Source organism: Pleurodeles waltl, chromosome 12, assembly GCF_031143425.1.
Source record: "Pleurodeles waltl isolate 20211129_DDA chromosome 12, aPleWal1.hap1.20221129, whole genome shotgun sequence".
NCBI lineage: Eukaryota > Metazoa > Chordata > Amphibia > Caudata > Salamandridae > Pleurodeles > Pleurodeles waltl.
In genome coordinates, this window is record NC_090451.1 from 44549186 (window position 1) to 44571229 (window position 22044).

General features: G+C 46.8%; 1 protein-coding gene across 1 annotated transcript in view; it reads right to left on the minus strand.

Moving 5' to 3' along the window:
• The window catches only part of CALR3 (calreticulin 3), a 79991-nt gene that overhangs the window by 234 nt on the left and 57713 nt on the right, over positions 1-22044 (minus strand). The gene's annotated exons all lie outside the window — the stretch shown is intronic.

Consider the following 22044-nt stretch of genomic DNA (forward strand, 5'->3'; position numbering starts at 1 on the left):
TTATTTTTAAAGAGAAGATATGTGAAAATGGATTCTCTCGCTGTAGCCCATCTTTATGGATTCTGTATTCTGAAACCCCAAGGAAGACACATATATTTCAGAAAATCAATACATAGTTGTGATTAAATTCTATTTTCCATTTCGGTATTGAGAGTGAGTATATTTCACTTACACTTCCAGGGGGAAAAGTGCTTTTTCAATACCTTAGTGAAATGTAAGGCACAATATGATAGAACATTAAAGTATGGATTGTTCTGGACAACTGGGAGTACAGAAAATTAATCAGTTGGTTCTTTCTTCGCCCTATGAATGCAGGAGGCTGGCTCAGTAAATGGTGTACACCACCGGGTGAGGCACCCTGCACTGAGTCCAGGCAACCCTTAGTGGAGTTGTAAGTGGTTTCTAATAACCAAAGCTCTCAAAGAGTAACTGTGGAGAGCAGCTAAGGCTTATCAGAGGGGGTGTAAAGCAATGGCAATGACCACACAGTCAGTGATTTTCACACAACAAAAAATAAAATATTATTTATTAACATACAGGCACTAAACTAACTTTGGTATATCGCCTAACCAGAGATGTGCACAAACAAAATATACTTAAAACAGGTAGGTAAAAGAATGAAATGACATGGGCCCCTATGGAAGGATCAAACCATACACTAAAAAAATGGCTTAAGAACAATCCAACCAGACAAGACTAATACTCAAGGATACCAAGGAGGTACTAGAACACTAGAGGTAAGTAGCACAGTTTCCCCAGAAGGCCATATGCAGAGGTGTTACTTAGCTTTGGTGTCCATAGAATAACATGGGTGAGTCACGGTTGGAAAAATGATGCAGAAGGACTCTTCCCAGAGGACCCGCAGGTAACCTGTTGGAGCAAGGAAGGTTCAAGAGTGTCTCCACCCATGGATACCCAGAGAAGTTGAGTACCTACACCAGGGAGCCCAGGTGCATTGAGGTTAAGTTGTGACTGAACGTCCTGTTGAAGTCAATAGGGACCTCGGCTGTCCATCTGCTCCAGTGACCAGTGGACCAGGTCAGTGGAACCCAGGTGTGGATTCTGGACAAGGAAAACCTGAGGAAGGAGGGGACAGAGTCCAAACCACCTGGAGTCACCCAGGAGGTGCAGGATGGCAATGCCCACCCTTTTTGTGGGCATTTCTCTGTTGGACTGTTGTTGAGGAGAGGAAGCTGTGGCATCCAGTCGATGCAGAAGGATCCCAGGATTCGTCCACGAACTGTCCCACGCCGTATTCAAATTGCAAAGGGGTCAGTGAACAGCAGGGCCACCAACAAGCCTTGGCAAATGCAAGAGGAAGGATGCCCTAAATGTTGCAATAGATGGAACCAACAAGGTCCAAGGGACTCAACCTTCACAGGTGAGTCAGGGCCAGCCCTCATCAGCGAGGAGAGCCAGCAGAAATCGATGGAGACCCCAGGAGGACCTTCTGGTGTTGTGTAGCCATTTTAGTTATAGGTCCATGCACGTTGTTTTAGTATGCTAGGCCTGCCGCTGTGCACTTTAACCTAGATATATTATATTCAGCTTTGTTTATTATTTTAACAATAGCCACATTTGCAGTCTATTTTTATTTCTCTTTATCTAGCTGTTCTTTGGCTAGGCCAGCACTGAGTTCTTAAACAAGACATTTCTTTCACTCTATGCTTTTCTCAAGGCTGCAGTAAGATAGGTTGTCAGTAAACATGGTAACGCTTTCTCTCTGGTATTCATAGAAACATACACATCCTTACGTAGGGACATTTTCTCAGAACATCAGCTGTTTTATTATAAAACACTTCACTGCCCCATACACGTTAGAGGGAGATTCCAGCCAGATGACCACAACTGTATGCTGATTGCTGAACGCTTAGTTACAGCTGCTTATGCAGACTTCAGGCCTTTGCTCAGGTATGGGGGATGATGTCTTCCCAGGGGAACCTGAAGGGCTGAACTAGAGCTTAGCATGCTGTGCTCTAATATAGCACAGGAAGGAATTAGTTTAATGATTCTAGTGACAATATGGTAGCGTTATTTGTATGCTTCACTCTCCTTGTCATAGTTCTAATCCTGTCATGCTTTATCGTCCTGGTTATTGCAGTACATGCTTTATTATCTAAGATGCAGTTGCTTCATTAAAAACCTTATTGAAACATATACTGCCTCCGATTGTCCTTGTATATGTGAGACTAATGTGACTGAGAGAAATGGATGCAATCTGAGTGACCACGATTTCCCTGAGGAGTCAATTGTGTCATGCGCTCGACTGCCCAAACATCCCTGCTCTTGGGTAGAGATGAGGCACTGCTAGTTAGCCGGAGAAAAACCCGGATTGGGCTGACAGGTGTCACCTGTAGTGGGTTAGACTCAGTCCCCCATGCCACAAGCGATTCTGCCGATCAAATCCAACAGTCTCATTAGAATAATGAGAGCCTAAGCGACATGGCGCGCCAACGTTTGGTCAGGCTCTAATTTTCTGGTCCTCCTGAGTATCTCTGTCTTACTACATACAAAGACACCCCAGTACTATATACGGAGATGTCCGCAATTTTGAGGATTTCCTCCTCAGCTAAGTAGGGAGTACCTAACTAACGTTGTAGGTTGTTCAAGCTTGAACCATTAAAAGGATAATCCCTATTTGGTATGCTTTTCCCTGAACAAATTTACCATTCATTATGACAAATCCAGAACAGGTAGCAATTGCAGTCAATATGCAACCACCCGTTACTGCACATTTACTAGCACATGGCCTAACGGCCCAAGGGGGTCCAGTCACATTTGTTGTTGAAGCTTACCCAGCCTTTAGAACAGAACTTTTTTTTTCTTGGGTCACATTTCCAGCAGTTGATGGGAACACCAATACATTTCATCACTATACACCTGCAAACATACCTGCACAATACAGAGCATACGCATATTTAGAAATACCTCTATCTCATCAAGAACATAATAATTGGCTTGTTGGCGCCCTACCCCACACACTTTTACAAGTTACGTCCTCTAAGTAATGATGGTCCTACCTGGCCTTTATTGGCCACTGTTACACCTCACCCTGCTGCAGCGAACTTAACAGTGGCTGAAGTCCGTCGCTTATAAGCTGACCAGATGGCAATATACAGACGATTAGTACAGTTTGTAATGGAAACATTAAACACAAACCCAGCACGTGCTGCACCAGCGCAACCACATGCAGTAACGCCAGGCATTAATCCTGCGACTGTACATTATATTATGGGTAACGTACCAAACGAGAAGAAATTCCGTTTTGGTTAGCTCAAAAAATAAACGCGCTGGAAGCAGTATTTCCCCATACGGGACCTCAGGATAAACACAGAATATTAACTATGTGCTTGCCATTTGGGATGGTTCCCACTATAGATAACTGTAATACATGGGGCACGGTATTTGCCACGCTCTATACTACCGCACACGCTACACCGACACTTGCCAATTTACCGGAAGTGTTGAAACAAATTCAAGATGAAAATGGGGCTGCCTCGGCCTTAGACTTGGTGATGCAACTAATGGGCAACTTTGCCACAGTATCCTCAGTTATACTAAGTAATCCTAAAGGGGAAGCGGTCACACTAGCAGTGCGCATGCGGCTCCAGGATGTTCCTCCACAGGATCAAGAACGTGAGCTGCCAAAGATTCTCGCAGAGACCTTCTCTAGTATTGGTCAAGATAGTCTGGTGGCCAGACCAACAAAAGTACATTTCCAAGGTAAATCTAATAAAGATTCTACCAAGCAAGCTCTTGAGGGTACTAAGAAACGCTGGGATAAAAAATAACAAACACCTAAAAAAGAAAGGGGAAAATCTCCGCATACGGAGACCCCACAAAATAGACAGAACCTCAGGAATAGAAATAATATAAAAACGCATTACAGATATCAATATACTGATACACGCCAATCTTGTTCCTTTCAGGACTCACTGGAAAAATGCAGTGAGAGAGGTGGGTGGTCAGAGCGAAGAACTGAGTACGTGAAACCGAGACAGGAATCACAACGCTCAACAGAATGTTCTGTTAAAAAAGAAGAGAAACTTCCCCAACAAAAACCACAATAAAAAAAAAAAAAGTGGCAGCAGTTGCAGTTCAACATGCCACTCAAGAAGAGGGCTCTATTGAAGAACAAGAAGTGGGCATTAGCGCTATTAGACAGCGCGGCAGAGGTCACAATAGTTCACCAGAATCTTCTAGAGCATCTGAAGGTGAAAGCAACTGATATCTTCCTACAAGTAGAAACTGCGGACATGTGTGTTTCCATGCCGGATAGGGTGTACCAAGTAACGTTACGGTTAGAATGAGACATTGAGCGTACAATCAACGCAATCTTTTGGGACCGCATCATAAATATATTTGATATTCTACTGACCGAAAGAGATTGACCACCTAAATTTGTCCATATCTGCCCACGTGGGGAAGATGTTATCAAACCTTCTTTCTTGCCCCTTGTTCCTGAGGAGCTCGCAGAATCCTACGCCATCGATTGGGCATTGGCACAGACACCCGCGTAATATCGCAACCACATAGGATGGGACAAAGATTCCCCCTATCATGTAATTCCTATTAAAAATCAACCCCAACCTCAACCCCAATATCCAATAAAACATGATGCAAAAGCACCCGTGAGGGAAATCCTCACACAACTGGAGTACCAGGGCGTAATCGAACCCTGTGTCTCACCAATGAATAATTCCTTATTCCCAGTAGCTAAACCGGACCATTCATACAGAACAGTCTTAGACTACAGACATTTGAACAGACATACGCTATACAAAACTCACATAGCACAGCACTCAGGAACAACATAGTGCGTCAAATATACAAAACAACACTGGACATTTCCAATGGTTTCGTCTGCCAAAATATAGTGTCCGAGAGTAGAGATTTAACAAGTTTCAGTGCACTAGGCTCCCAGAAAAAATTCTGTTGTTTACCCCAGGAGTACAAGAACAGTCCAGGACTGTTCGCGGCTTGTGTGACTTCAATATTGCACGACATAGACCCTGCAGCCTTGTCCTATGTGGATGATATTTATCTCACGGACTATGAATTACTGCAACATTTAAGGCAGGTAGCCCGCACTGTTATGGGATTTGCCGAGTTCGGCTACAAATTCAATAAAAAAAAAAAAAATAGCCTGCCTTAGCGTCCTGTTTCTGAGATATGAGATATCGAGGGAAGGAATGAACCTAGTGGCACAATTCTTGGAAAAATGCGCACAGTTACAACCTCCAAATACAATTAAAAATCTCAAATCCCTGTTGGGTTTTCTAAATTTTGTCAGAACGTACATTCCTGATTATGCGTTATGCATAAAACCTTTATATGACTTAATACGTCCTAACTTTTCAAGTACATTTTGGACAGTCGAACACACACACATTCTCAGAGCTTTGCAAACAGACATGCTTGCAGCACAACATTTACATACAAGGGACAACAAAAAACATCTGGTCATCAGAGTAATTGCTGGTGCCATTGGTTTCACCTATGTAACTTTCAATGAGGGTGAGACAGTCCCGATTGCATACAAATCACATTTGTATTCAGCAGCAGAACACCGCTTTGCTCCCACTGAGAAAATTCTCACTGCTGTTCAGATGGCTGTCATTAAAGAAAGACCTCTAGCCCAAGGCAAACACATTATTGTCATATCTCCAATCCCAGCCCTTGAGACTGTTACCAAAGCCAGTGTTCCTAAAGCTGAAGCATTACATCCACGTTCGATCCAATTGGCAACGTCTTTCACAGCCACTGATGTAGACTACATTTTTTACCCAAAATTACAAACTCAAGAATTTTTGCAATACAAATTAGAATACCCAGTTCCAACATATACATTGCCTATTGATCAATATCAAAGAGTCATGTATACCGATGGCTCAGCGTAACCTGCAATTGGCACAAAATATCAATACTCCGCTGCTTGTGCAGTCGTAAGCGGCTATGTGGAGGATAAAACATTTTGGCCCCAACATACATTCATGCAAACCCTAGGGGATTGTGCAGCACAATTAGCAAAGCTAAAGGCTCTGGTGATGGCACTGTAACATATGGATCCTGCACAGTTAACACTGATTGTTTGTGATTCGTGCTACTGTGTCCAGTCCTTCAATCAATACCGGCATTACTGGCGCCAGAATGGGTTCAGATATTCCAAAGGCAGCACCATTAAACACTTTCTTTTGTGGGGGGAAATTAACAGATCTGAAGGAAACACTACCAAATGTCCATGTTGTACATACACTTGGACACCAGCGCATTGGAATACACGTTGCTGGAAATACACTGGCTGATGAAGCTGCCAAATCAGCTGTAGCTACGGCTGCTGTTGCTGCGGTTACCCGCTCAGGAGCAAAACCGGACGATGACATATGGGCTGCTGTGAAAGCTATGGCTGAGGGCACGCCCTATCCAAAAGCATTTCCAGCTAAAAATTCCTACTGAATGGGAGGCTGCCTAGACGCCGAAGTAAAAATACCAGGCATGGGGGTTCAAGTAATTCCCAACAAAGATATAAGATCAGAGTTGATTAAAGCAGCGCATGAGGGGGTAGCATCTGCCCATGCAGTTGTGGCGGCTACAATATCATTGTTGCAAGCACGTAATTGGTGGCCAGGTCTATACAAACAGGCCAAGCAGTATGTCCTTTGTTGTGACTTCTTCCAACAAATAAAAGGTTCTACTGTCAAACGCCCACCGCAGACACCCCTCATAATTTCCAACAAACCATTACATTGTGTGTACTTGGACCATTGTGGTCCACTAACACCGGACAGTGCATACAAATACATTTTAGTCGCTGTTGACTCTTGCTCCAGATTTCTATGGGTGTAGCCACGATGCTCAGCTGACGCTCGGACCGTTATTAAAGATCTGCGAGTATTTATTCGTACATATGCAGTTTCGGCTTTCCACTCGGACCAGGGCCCTGCTTTCGCCTCAAGGGCATTTAGGGACGCCATGGCTTCGTTAGGGGTCCAATTCCATTACTCGTCTCCATTTCATCCTGAGGGAAATAGTGTCGTGGAGTGACGAAACCATGATTTAAAGCAGTCCTTAACAGCTAGAGTCTTAGGTATGATACGTAGTTGGCTTAACCACCTGTATGGAGTTCAGAGGGCACTTAACAATCTGCCTAGAAGGTCCCTGGGGGTTCGTACTTCATATGAGTTCCTGTTCGGAACTCAAATGTGTGTTCCAGATCTTGATGGTCCTGGCGTGGAGGCGGCAGAAACACCCTTTGACATAAATGAACGTGTCACTGTCTTACCGGAATTACAACCAGTTTCGTGACGACAACGCTTCTGCCAATGCTGCCTCCACAGGAATTAAGAATGTACCAATAACACCCAACGGCTGGATTCCTAAGGTTGGGGATCTAGTACGTGAAAAGGTTGCTGTGAAAAAGGAGTTTGGTCCTTCTTATCATGCACCGGTCCCAGTCTTTGGAATACACGGTATCAGAACTGTCATTCTGCCACCATTGGCTGGTGCTAAAGAAAACCACTTTGTATCTATTGACAATTTCAAGTTACACCATGTGGTGGTCCTGCACAGCAGACCAAGAGGAACAGCCAGTAGTTCCCGAATCCCTCTCACTACTGGTCAAGAAGTCCCTCTACAAGTTTTAAGCAGCAATGCTGACACCTCTCCGAGCTTGGGGAGGGTGAAAAATGATCTTGCACTAGTTCCACTAACATCTGTTACAACAAACAATACTGAAAGTACTGATCGATTTGACACAACTTCAACACAGACGGATGGCGTCATTACTGTGAACCACAGCGGAAGACCCCTACCAGATCTCCTACAAATACGGCTCCAGCTTTTGCACGAACTGCTTCTGGATACTTTGCCGACGTCAACGACACGTTTTCTGACTCATTTGACTCTTCTACATCTGAACTGCCAAAAACACATAAGCTGATAAACTGGCTAAAAACAAATTACTTTATTTTCCCATGGAACTATCTGTGGATTTCTTTGAATATACTAGATTTCTTCCTTTGGATTGGTTTTGTCATAACATTCTTTCTATTGATACATGGTCATTTTCTTCCTAAAAGATCAACAGTTGGACTTGTGTATGAGGTCCTAAAACCAAATCTTTCTTCTCACAAGGTCCGCAGAGACTTGTCTTTTGTGAACATTTCCGCTATACCAATTCCTGATGGGATTGTTTGGAATAAAGTAACATTTGATATATACGGCCCGACAGAGGTCACTCAAATACCATATGTGTTTAAACTTTCAATGCCCAATGTAAAAATACCCGGAGTTGTTTCTGATGACTGGGATGTGAAAACAGTTGATTCCATGATGACTAAATTGCAGTAGTTTACTGTATTTGAAAGTGAAGATGTTTATCAATCTAACAAGTTGTTTAGGCTTGGCAAAGATTATGGATTTCAAAGCGCCCAGTATTCCTGTCCCTGCAAAATTTTACAAACGCAGAAATATATAAATGTAACAGAAAATCAGCTTGATGAATGGGTCCAGAATGGCACGTTTAATGCTTCACTGTCACGTCCTGGCGGGTGGTTATTGTGGCCAATAGATACCAATGGGTGTCATAAACGTTTTATGAACTCCACGGGGGTTTAGAACTAGTAGGCTAGACCCTCCCTGTAGGAAGTTGGCTCTGTATATACTATTTCAAAGTAAGAAATAGTGTGCACAGGGTCCAAGGGTTCCCCTTAGAGGTAAGATAGTGGCAAAAGTAGATAATTCTAATGCTCTATTTTGTGGTAGTGTGGTCGAGCAGTAGGCTTATCAGAGGGTATTGTTAAGCATTTGTTGTACACACACAGGCAATAAATGAAGCACACACACTCAAAGACTTACTCCAGGCCAATAGGTTTTTATATTGAAAAATATATTTTCTTAGTTTATTTTAAGAACCACAGGTTCAGGATTTACATCAAACACTTTAAATGTAAGGTCCTTCACTTAGATACTCTAGGAACTTTGAATGAAAACTGTATCATGTACAGTCTTTGTAAAAATGACAATAAGCTTTTTTCAAAGTGGACACTGCAAAAATCAACAGTTCCTGGGGGAGGTAAGGAAAGGTTAGAGTAGGAGGTAAGTAAAACACTTACAAGTCTCAGTTCTGAGGCATAGGCAGTCCACCGTTGAGGGTTCAAGGCAACCCCAAAGTTACCACCCCAGCAGCTCAGGGCCGGTCAGGTGCAGAGGTCAAAGAGGTGCCCAAAACACATAGGCGCCTATGAAGAACAGGGGTGCTCCGGTTCCAGTCTGCCAGCAGGTAAGTACTTGCATCCTTGGGGGGCAGACCAGGGGGGGTTTGTAGAGAACTGGGGGGACACAAGTAGGCACACAAAACACACCCTCAGCGGCACAGAAGCGGCCGGGTGCAGTGTGCAAAGCAGGCATCAGGTTTTCTATAGGTTTCAATGGAGGAACCCTGGGGTCCCTCTAGCGGTGCAGGCAGGCACGGGGGGGGGCTTCTCGGGACAGCCACCACCTGGGCAAGGCAGAGGGTCGTCTGGGAGTCACTCCTGCATTGAAGTTCGGTTCCTTCAGGTCCTGGGAGCTGCGGGTGCAGTGTTGGTTCCAGGGGTCGGGTCCCTTGTTACAGGCAGTCGCGGTCAGGGGGAGCCTCTGGATTCTCTCTGCAGGCGTCGCTGTGGGGGCTCAGGGGGGTCGTCTCTGGTTACTCACGGGCTCGCAGTCGCCGGGGAGTCCTCTCTGAGGTGTTGGTTTTCTGCAGGTCAAGCCGGGGGCGTCGGGTGCAAGTGTAGAGTCTCACGTTTCCCGCCGGATGCCTTTGGAAGTTGCTTCTTTGTTGCAAAGAAGTAGCTGGTTTTGAACAGGGCCGCTGTTCACGGGAGTTCCTTGGTCCTGTAGTCCAGGGCAGTCCTCTGAGGCTTCAGAGGTCGCTGGTCCCTGTCAGATGCGTTGCTGGAGCAGGTTTTCGAAGTTGGAGACAGGCCGGTAGGGCTGGGGCCAAAGCAGTTGTCGTCTTCCTCCTTCTCTGCAGGCTTGTAGCTCAGCAGTCTTTCTTCTTTCTTCAGGTTGCAGGAATCTGATTTCCTGGGATCTGGGGAGCCCCCAAATACTGAATTTAGGGGGGTGTTTAGGTCTGGGAGGGCAGTAGCCAATGGCTACTGTTCTGGAGGGTGGCTACCCCCTCTTTGTGCCTCCTCCCTGTGGGGAGGGGGGCACATCCCTAATCCTGTTGGGGGAATCCTCCAAACTCAAGATGGAGGATTTCTCAAAGCAGGGGTCACCTCAGCTCAGGACACCTTAGGGGTTGTCCTGACTGGTGGGTGACTCCTCCTTGTTTTTCTCATTATCTCCTCCAGCCTTGCCGCCAAAAGTGGGGGCAGTGGCCGGAGGGGTGGACATCTCCACTAGCTGGGATGCCCTGGGGCGCTGTAACAAAAGGGGTGAGCCTTTGAGGCTCACCGCCAGGTGTTAAAGTTCCTGCAGGGGGAGGTGAGAAGCACCTCCACCCAGCACAGGCTTTGTTCCTGGCCACAGAGTGACAAAGGCACTCTCCCCATGTGGCCAGCAACATGTCTGGTGTGTGGCAGGCTGGCAGAAACTGGTCAGCCTACACTAGAAGTCGGGTAGGTATTTAGGGGGAATCTCTAAGATGCCCTCTGGGTGTATGTTGCAATAAATTGCACACTGGCATCAGTGTGCATTTATTGTGCTGACAAGGTTAATACCAAACTTCCCAGTTTTCAGTGTAGCCATTATGGAACTGTGGAGTTCGTGTTTGACAAACTCCCAGACCATACTCTTATGGCTACCCTGCACTTACAACGTCCAAGGTTTTGCTTAGACACTGTAGAGGCATAGTGCTCATGCACATATGCCCTCACCTGTGGTATAGTGCACCCTGCCTTAGGGCTGTAAGGCCTGCTAGAGGGGTGACTTACCTATGCCACAGGCAGTGTGAGGTTGGCATGGCACTCGGAGGGGAGTGCCATGTCGACTTAGTCATTTTCTCCACACCAGCACACACAAGATGTGAGGCAGTGTGCATGTGCTGAGTGAGGGGTCCACAGGGTGGCATAAAACATGCTGCAGCCCTTAGATACCTTCCCTGGCATCAAGGGACTTACCTGAGTGCCAGGGTTGTGCCAGTTGTGGAGACAAAGGTACAGTTTAGGGAAAGAACACAGGTGCTGGGGCCTGGTTAGCAGGGTCCCAGCACACTTTCAAATCATAACTTAGCATCAGCAAAGGCAAAAAGTTAGGGGGTAACTATGCCAAGGAGGCATTTCCTTACACTCCCTATGTGTCATTCGAACATGCGGGTATAGTAACAACATACAGTGAAGGGAAACTATGCCTGCAATGGTCGAAGAGTTCCTCACTATATGCTGTTACAGAACACCTCAGTCTCCTGTCTAATAACACTGACTTACAGGACTTCCTGTTAGGCCCCAGCAAACAACGCAGAAAGCGCTTCTTATACGCGCTTCTTATACACAGTCTATAATGAAATCTGGAAGCTTTCCTAACAAGAAGCTGCTGCCCGGTTAAGGCAAATAGACCAGGAAAACTTACAGAAGGCATTCGCTGTTGTAGATAATGGGATTAATACCCTGTCCGACCAGATATACACCTTAAACAGCATTGTCTCTTCTGCAATAGACATAATACAAAGTGATATGTCTTCTTTTACACCATGGACAGAGTCAACTAAGGTCCATTATGCAGCTGGGTTGGACACTTCAAACACTGAAGGCACGTCACGTTCCCTGGCAACACGTTAGTGCAAGGGATATATTTTCCACATTTAATTTAATGCGAGAACAACAACTAATGGCTAAGAAAGAAGTGACTTATTTCATATTAAATATTGAAAAGTTCAAAAAGTTGCCTTTTACTGTGGCTGAAATACCATCTGCTGAGTGGTTAATACACAGGGTCATTAATCTGCCTATTTCAACACTCCAATTCACGTCCTGTTTAAAACACATTCCAGTAGGCAGATATGAAAAGCTGGGAGATAGTTACATCCATGAGGTGTGGGAGCTGCCTTTCTCGTTCAAATGTCTCAGTGGCATGAAAGAGGTCTTTCTTAGCAGTAGTGAATGCGAGACTTCTGTCAGCCATTCAATGGTTTGTAAACAGCTGTCCTTGCATGGGGCGCGTAACGCTTCGGCAGCGAACTTGGCTTGTTATCTAAAGGGAGTTCCAGTCCCCATGATAAGACCTGCGTTCCAGGTGCTTTCAAATTACAGCTATTTCATTCTCAATAGTGAAAACTGTTGTGGGATGCGAGTTGGAATAGTTTATGTTGTTTCGGTCTGTAAGATTGTTACATGCTGCGGGAACATACTTGAGCAGACTCTAGGCTTTATTGTTCCAAGAACATGTGGCACTCACATCTGCACATGAGACCTACGCACTTCAGGTGACTAGGTCATCAGAAGAGATACAGTCCCTTTTAAGTACTAACTTTCCGAGACACTTTGGTGAGCTCATGGGACGAATATTGAATGCATCCAGTACTACTGGAATCAAAAATTTCTTTAAGGCTATTGGTTCTGGTTTCGTTCACATTTTTTCCTCTATATTCGGTTTACTACTGTCAGCCATCCACTCAATATTCTTTAGTATTTTCAAGGGATTTCCAATAACTTTGGCTATAATAGGTGGCATTTTGGTATTGCAACTTTTTCGGCGCAATGGCTGTCCCGGCGCAACAAGGGGGAATGAAAGCGCTCCCACCAGCACAGCTGTGTCATGAACGCATGATTCAGCACTTCGGAGCAATTGGAGTGTGACTGGTCTCTGTCATTCAGACCGATTTTGCATTGTGTTCAGCCCGTGTTTCGGTGCCTCTGGTGCTCGTTTGAACATGCACTGAAAGTTTGTCTTTCTACGCAGCGCATGCTTTCATTGGACGCTGATCTGTTGATGTTCTCGCTGACAGTTCATTACCGGACATGCACGGTGAGGGTGCGTTTGCTACGGGAAGCTGCTTATGAGTTGCCCTTCATGGAGGATGCAGCTCTGAACTCATTATTGGGCACACCACAGAATGCTGCTGCCTTGGCTAACGCTCAGGCTTTGGAACACCAATGCTCCTTGGTTCTTCTTGGCGATGAGTTTCCTACTTTACCACCTGCCTAAGTGGAAGATTTCCTGACTTCAATTGTCCCGGATTCTATTGGCAACTTCCAAAATGACTCTGACTCTTGAAATTCGCCACAAGTTAAACATTTTAAATTGTCCTTTTAAATATGCTCAAGTGTCTTTTTAACTTGTCATTATTGACATTCTTATATATATTTTTGGTTGAATTTTAGTAGCTTTTATATATCATTAGGCTTTGAACCACCTTTAAACCGGCAAGGGGAGGGTGTTGTGTAGCCATTTTAGTTATAGCTCCATGCACGTTTGTAAAGAAATGGCTCCCTGTTGCAGTTACCCCCCACTTTTTGCCTGATACTGATGCTGACTTGACTGAGAAGTGTGCTGGGACCCTGCTAACCAGGCCCCAGCACCAGTGTTCTTTCACCTAAAATGTACCATTGTTTCCACAATTGGCACAACCCTGGCACCTAGGTAAGTCCCTTGTAACTGGTACCCCTGGTACCAAGGGCCCTGATGCCAGGGAAGGTCTCTAAGGGCTGCAGCATGTCTTATGCCACCCTAGGGACCCCTCACTCAGCACAGACACACTGCTTGCCAGCTTGTGTGTGCTGATGGGGAGAAAATGACTAAGTCGACATGGCACTCCCCTCAGGGTGCCATGCCAACCTCCCACTGCCTGTGGCATAGGTAAGTCACCCCTCTAGTAGGCCTTACAGCCCTAAGGCAGTGTGCACTATACCACAGGTGAGGGCATATGTACATGAGCACTATGCCCCTACAGTGTCTAAGCAAAACCTTAGACATTGTAAGTGCAGCGTAGCCATAAGAGTATATGGGCTGGGAGTCTGTCAAAAACGAACTCCACAGCTCCATAATGGCTACACTGAATACTGGGAAGTTTAGTATCAAACTTCTCAGAATAATAAACCCACACTGCTGCCAGTGTTGGATTTATTAAAAAATGCACACAGAGGGCATCTTAGAGATACCCCCTGTATTTTACCCAATTGTTCAGTGCAGGACTGACTGGTCTGTGCCAGCCTGCTGCTGAGAGACGAGTGTCTGACCTCATGCGGTGAGAGCCTTTGTGCTCTCTGAGGACAGAAACAAAGCCTGCTCTGGGTGGAGGTGCTTCACACCTCCCCCCTGCAGAAACTGTAACACCTAGCAGTGAGCTTCAAAGGCTCAAGCTTCGTGTTACAATGCCCCAGGGCACTCCAGCTAGTGGAGATGCCCGCCCCCTGGACACAGCCCCCACTTTTGGCGGCAAGTCCAGGAGAAATAATGAGAATAACAAGGAGGAGTCACTGGCCAGTCAGGACAGCCCCTAAGGTGTCCTGAGCTGAAGTGACTCTAACTTTTAGAAATCCTCCATCTTGCAGATGGAGGATTCCCCAATAGGATTAGGGATGTAACCCCCTCCCCTTGGGAGGAGGCACAAAGAGGGTGTACCCACCCTCAGGGCTAGTAGCCATTGGCTACTAACCCCCCAGACCTAAACACGCCCTTAAATTTAGTATTTAAGGGCTTCCCTGAACCTAAGAATTTAGATTCCTGAAACTACAAGAAGAAGAAGACTGCCGAGCTGAAAAACCCCTGCAGAGGAAGAACAGAAGACACCAACTGCTTTGGCCCCAGACTTACCGGCCTGTCTCCTGCCTTCCAAAGAAACCTGCTCCAGCGACGCTTTCCAAGGGACCAGCGACCTCTGAATCCTCTGAGGACTGCCCTGCTTCCAGAAAGACAAGAAACTCCCGAGGACAGCGGCACTGCTCCAAAAGAACTGCAACTTTGTTTCAAGGAGCAGATTTAAAGACCCCTGCAACTCCCCGCAAGAAGCGTGAGACTTGCAACACTGCACCCGGCGACCCCGACTCGACTGGTGGAGAACCAACACCTCAGGGAGGACCCTCCGGCGACACCGAGTCCGTGAGTAACCAAAGTTGTCCCCCCTGAGCCCCCAGAGCGATGCCTGCAGAGGGAATCCCGAGGCTCCACCTGACCGCGACTGCCTGAACTCCATTTCCCGACGGCTGGAAAAGACCCTGCACCCGCAGCCCCCAGCACCTAAAGGAACGGAACTCCTGTGCAGGAGTGACCCCTAGGAGGCCCTCTCCCTTGTCCAGGTGGTGGCTACCCCGAGGAGCCCCCCCCTTGCCTGCCTGCAACGCTGAAGAGATCCCTTGATCTCTCATTGAAAACCATTGGAAACCCGACGCGTGTTTGCACACTGCACCCGGCCGCCCCGCGCTGCTGAGGGTGTACTTTTTGTGCTGACTTGTGTCCCCCCCGGTGCCCTACAAAACCCCCCTGGTCTGCCCTCCGAAGACGCGGGTACTTACCTGCTGGCAGACCGGAACCGGGGCACCCCCTTCTCTCCATTGAAGCCTATGTGATTTGGGCACCTCTTTGACCTTTGCACCTGACCGGCCCTGAGCTGCTGGTGTGATAACTTTGGGGTTGCTCTGAACCCCCAACGGTGGGCTACCTTGGACCCAAAACTGAAACCTGTAAGAGACTTACTTACCTGTTAAAACTAACATTACTTTACCTCCCCCAGGAACTGTGAAAATTGCACTGTGTCCACTTTTAAAACAGCTTATTGTGTTTTATGTAAAAAGTATAGATGCTAATGTAATGATTCAAAGTTCCTAAAGTACTTACCTGCAATACCTTTCAAATGAGATATTACATGTAGAATTTGAACCTGTGGTTCTTAAAATAAACTAAGAAAATATATTTTTCTATAACAAAACCTATTGGCTGGATTTGTCTCTGAGTGTGTGTTCCTCATTTATTGCCTGTGTGTATGTACAACAAATGCTTAACACTACTCCTTGGATAAGCCTACTGCTCGACCACACTACCACAAAATAGAGCATTAGTATTATCTCTTTTTGCCACTATCTTACCTCTAAGGGGAACCCTTGGACTCTGTGCATGCTATTCCTTACTTTGAAATAGCACATACAGAGCCAACTTCCTACATTGGTGGATCAGCGGTGGGGTACAAGACTTTGCATTTGCTGGACTACTCAGCCAATACCTGATCACACGACAAATTCCAAAAATTGTCATTAGAAATTGATTTTTGCAATTTTGAAATTTTTCTAAATTCTTAAAAGTCCTGCTAGGGCCTTGTGTTAGTCCCTGTTAGCATTTCCTTGTAGAGTTTAAAAGTTTGGTAAAAGTTTGAATTAGATCCTAGAACTAGTTTTAGTTTCTTAAAAAGTATTCCAACTTTTAGAAGCATAATGTCTAATACCGATGTGAATGTGGTGGAACTCGACACCACACCTTACCTCCATCTACAGATGAGAGAGCTAAGGTCACTCTGTAAACTAAAGAAAATAGCAATGGGCTCCAGACCTTCCAAACTACAGCTCCAGGAGCTGTTGGCAGAGTTTGAAAGAGCCAACCCCTCTGAGGATGGCAACACAGAGGATGAGTATAGTGACTTGGAGGGTGATTCCCCCCCACCAGTCCTATCTAGGGAGGACAGGGCCTCTCAAGCCCTGACTCCACAAATCATAGTCAGAGATGCTGGTTCCCTCACAGGAGGGACCAACCTCTCTGAAATCACTGAGGATAACTCCAGTGAAGAGGACATCCAGTTAGCCAGGATGGCCAAAAGATTGGCTTTGGAAAGACAGATCCTAGCCATAGAAAGGGAAAGACAAGAGATGGGCCTAGGACCCATCAATGGTGGCAGCAACATAAATAGGGTCAGAGATTCTCCTGACATGTTGAAAATCCCTAAAGGGATTGTAACTAAATATGAAGATGGTGATGACATCACCAAATGGTTCACAGCTTTTGAGAGGGCTTGTGTAACCAGAAAAGTGAACAAATCTCACTGGGGTGCTCTCCTTTGGGAAATGTTCACAGGAAAGTGTAGGGATAGACTCCTCACACTCTCTGGAAAAGATGCAGAATCTTATGACCTCATGAAGGGTACCCTGATTGAGGGCTTTGGATTCTCCACTGAGGAGTACAGGATTAGGTTCAGGGGGGCTCAAAAACCCTCGAGCCAGACCTGGGTTGATTTTGTAGACTACTCAGTGAAAACACTGGATGGTTGGGTAACTGGAAATGAAGTGCATGACTATGTTGGGCTTTATAATTTGTTTATGAAAGAACACATTTTAAGTAACTGCTTCAATGAAAAGTTGCATCAGTATCTGGTAGACCTAGGTCCAATTTATCCCCAAGAATTGGGAAAGAAGGCAGACCACTGGGTCAAGACTAGGGTAACCAAAACTTCCACTGGGGGTGACCAAAAGAAAGGGGTTACAAAGCCTCCCCAGGAGAAAGTGGGTGACACTAGAAATAAAGAAAAAGAGTCCTCTGTAGGCCCCCAAAAACCAGACCAGGTGGGTGGGCCCCGAGACACAACCCAAAACAAAGGTGGGTACCAGGGTAAGAACTGGGATGCCACTAAGGCATGGTGCCATAACTGTAGACAGACAGGGCACCACACCAAGGACACTTCTTGTCCCAAAAACAAACCCCCTAGCAAAATCCCAGGGGTAACCAGTGTAGCCATTGGGGATGACTCCTCAGATGAGGAGGCCTTCATAGCCTTCAACTGGAAAAAGGGCCCAACTGGTGAGTTGGAGATTCCAGAGGGAAGTAGACACTTCCACCACCTACTGGTGAATGGAATCCCAGCCACTGCCCTGAGAGACACTTGTGCCAGTCACACTATTGTGCATGACAGGCTGGTGTTCTCAAACCAGTACATCCCAGGTGAGACTGCCAGAGTAAGAGTTAGCCCAGACAGGGTCACTGATAGGCCTGTGGCTTTTGTGCCCATAGAAGTGGGTGGGACTTTTAGCTGGAGAAGGGTGGTAGTCAGTACATACCTCCCCCTTGATTGTCTCCTTGGAAATGACTACCCAGAGGTTAGTCAGAGCCCAAGAGAGGAACTGGTCCAGTGCCAGTCCTCTCCCAAGGATTCTGGAGTTCCTGCCTCTGCAGTAAATGCAAGTAGGCCCCAGAAGAAAAAGAAAAGGAAACAGAGTAGGAAAGGTGGACAACCTTTAGCCAAGGTTCCAGCAAGCCAAGGAGATTCTGCTCCAGTAGGGGAGAACTCCAAAAGTGGCTCTGATAAAGTCCAACCTGACCCACAAGAAGTCCTGGCTAGTCAGGCAACTGTTAAGTCTGAGTGGGTGGCTCCTCAGCTAACAGAAGAAAGAGTGGAAGAAGGGTGTTTACTACAAGATGTGGTAACCCCCCACTCTAATACAGCAGACAGGCACCCTGAACCCAAAGAAGCCTGTAACTTAGCCCCTTCCCTTGTAGGTGAAGAGCTAAAGGTGTGGTTCTGGGCACTGACAGCTGTCAGTGGCCTCTGCTGGGTGTTAGCCTTTATGGCTGCACTATCCTTGGCATGGTGGTCTGACCCCATGCCAAATAGCAGGTTAGGCCCCCTGACCCTGTTGGTCATGGTGGGGTTACTCCAGCTCTGGGTAACCTCTTTGGGTAAGCTAGGGGTGACCCTGGCTAAGATAAGATTAGCAGAGGTGGATACCTCTAACCCCAAAATAGAGAGAATGGGTGAAGACATAAAAAGCACAGACAAGAGGCAGTTCAGACTAGGTCCTATCACTGTGGAAGTGGGTCAGTTCCCCAGAGGGAATGACCTGAACAGGAGGATGTAAGGCAGAGTAGGCCCTGCAACAAACCAGCCTATTTCCTCTACTCTTCCTCGCCTGACAGACTAGGAAGACTCTCCCAGCTTTGGCTGAGTCTCCTGGCCTGTGGGCTGGGGGGGGCTTGTGTAAAGAAATGGCTCCCTGTTGCAGTTACCCCCCACTTTTTGCCTGATACTGATGCTGACTTGACTGAGAAGTGTGCTGGGACCCTGCTAACCAGGCCCCAGCACCAGTGTTCTTTCACCTAAAATGTACCATTGTTTCCACAATTGGCACAACCCTGGCACCTAGGTAAGTCCCTTGTAACTGGTACCCCTGGTACCAAGGGCCCTGATGCCAGGGAAGGTCTCTAAGGGCTGCAGCATGTCTCATGCCACCATAGGGACCCCTCACTCAGCACAGACACACTGCTTGCCAGCTTGTGTGTGCTGATGGGGAGAAAATGACTAAGTCGACATGGCACTCCCCTCAGGGTGCCATGCCAACCTCCCACTGCCTGTGGCATAGGTAAGTCACCCCTCTAGTAGGCCTTACAGCCCTAAGGCAGTGTGCACTATACCACAGGTGAGGGCATATGTACATGAGCACTATGCCCCTACAGTGTCTAAGCAAAACCTTAGACATTGTAAGTGCAGCGTAGCCATAAGAGTATATGGGCTGGGAGTCTGTCAAAAACGAACTCCACAGCTCCATAATGGCTACACTGAATACTGGGAAGTTTAGTATCAAACTTCTCAGAATAATAAACCCACACTGCTGCCAGTGTTGGATTTATTAAAAAATGCACACAGAGGGCATCTTAGAGATACCCCCTGTATTTTACCCAATTGTTCAGTGCAGGACTGACTGGTCTGTGCCAGCCTGCTGCTGAGAGACGAGTGTCTGACCTCATGCGGTGAGAGCCTTTGTGCTCTCTGAGGACAGAAACAAAGCCTGCTCTGGGTGGAGGTGCTTCACACCTCCCCCCTGCAGAAACTGTAACACCTAGCAGTGAGCTTCAAAGGCTCAAGCTTCGTGTTACAATGCTCCAGGGCACTCCAGCTAGTGGAGATGACCGCCCCCTGGACACAGCCCCCACTTTTGGCGGCAAGTCCAGGAGAAATAATGAGAATAACAAGGAGGAGTCACTGGCCAGTCAGGACAGCCCCTAAGGTGTCCTGAGCTGAAGTGACTCTAACTTTTAGAAATCCTCCATCTTGCAGATGGAGGATTCCCCAATAGGATTAGGGATGTGACCCCCTCCCCTTGGGAGGAGGCACAAAGAGGGTGTACCCACCCTCAGGGCTAGTAGCCATTGGCTACTAACCCCCCAGACCTAAACACGCCCTTAAATTTAGTATTTAAGGGCTTCCCTGAACCTAAGAATTTAGATTCCTGAAACTACAAGAAGAAGAAGACTGCCGAGCTGAAAAACCCCTGCAGAGGAAGAACAGAAGACACCAACTGCTTTGGCCCCAGACTTACCGGCCTGTCTCCTGCCATCCAAAGAAACCTGCTCCAGCGACGCTTTCCAAGGGACCAGCGACCTCTGAATCCTCTGAGGACTGCCCTGCTTCCAGAAAGACAAGAAACTCCAGAGGACAGCGGCACTGCTCCAAAAGAACTGCAACTTTGTTTCAAGGAGCAGATTTAAAGACCCCTGCAACTCCCCGCAAGAAGCGTGAGACTTGCAACACTGCACCCGGCGACCCCGACTCGACTGGTGGAGAACCAACACCTCAGGGAGGACCCTCCGGCGACACCGAGTCCGTGAGTAACCAAAGTTGTCCCCCCTGAGCCCCCAGAGCGATGCCTGCAGAGGGAATCCCGAGGCTCCACCTGACCGCGACTGCCTGAACTCCATTTCCCGACGGCTGGAAAAGACCCTGCACCCGCAGCCCCCAGCACCTAAAGGAACGGAACTCCTGTGCAGGAGTGACCCCTAGGAGGCCCTCTCCCTTGTCCAGGTGGTGGCTACCCCGAGGAGCCCCCCCCTTGCCTGCCTGCAACGCTGAAGAGATCCCTTGATCTCTCATTGAAAACCATTGGAAACCCGACGCGTGTTTGCACACTGCACCCGGCCGCCCCGCGCTGCTGAGGGTGTACTTTTTGTGCTGACTTGTGTCCCCCCCGGTGCCCTACAAAACCCCCCTGGTCTGCCCTCCGAAGACGTGGGTACTTACCTGCTGGCAGACCGGAACCGGGGCACCCCCTTCTCTCCATTGAAGCCTATGTGATTTGGGCACCTCTTTGACCTTTGCACCTGACCGGCCCTGAGCTGCTGGTGTGATAACTTTGGGGTTGCTCTGAACCCCCAACGGTGGGCTACCTTGGACCCAAAACTGAAACCTGTAAGAGACTTACTTACCTGTTAAAACTAACATTACTTTACCTCCCCCAGGAACTGTGAAAATTGCACTGTGTCCACTTTTAAAACAGCTTATTGTGTTTTATGTAAAAAGTATAGATGCTAAAATAATGATTCAAAGTTCCTAAAGTACTTACCTGCAATACCTTTCAAATGAGATATTACATGTAGAATTTGAACCTGTGGTTCTTAAAATAAACTAAGAAAATATATTTTTCTATAACAAAACCTATTGGCTGGATTTGTCTCTGAGTGTGTGTTCCTCATTTATTGCCTGTGTGTATGTACAACAAATGCTTAACACTACTCCTTGGATAAGCCTACTGCTCGACCACACTACCACTAAATAGAGCATTAGTATTATCTCTTTTTGCCACTATCTTACCTCTAAGGGGAACCCTTGGACTCTGTGCATGCTATTCCTTACTTTGAAATAGCACATACAGAGCCAACTTCCTACAACGTTATTTTAGCACACTAGGCCTGCAGCTGTGCACTTTAAACTAGATATATTTTATTCAGCTTTGTTTATTATTTTAAGAATAGCCACATTTGTGGTCTTGTTTTATTTCTCACTATCTAGCTATTCTTTGGCTAGGCCGGCATGGCTTTCTTAAATAAGATCTTCCTTTCACTCTGTGCTTTTCTCAAGGCTGTAGTAAGATAGGTTGCCAGTAAACGTGGATACACTTTGTCACTGGTATTCATGGAAACATACACATCCTTACGTAGGGGCATTTTCTCAGAACATCAGCTGTTTTTTTTATAAAACACTTCACTGTCTCCTACACGTTAGAGGGAGATTTTAGCCAGACGACTAAGACTGTATGTTGATTGCTGAACGCTTCGCTACAGCTGCTTATGCAGACTTCAGGCCTTTGCTCTAGTACGGGGGATGATGTCTTCCCAGGGGAACCTGAAGTGCAGAACTAGAGCTTAACATGC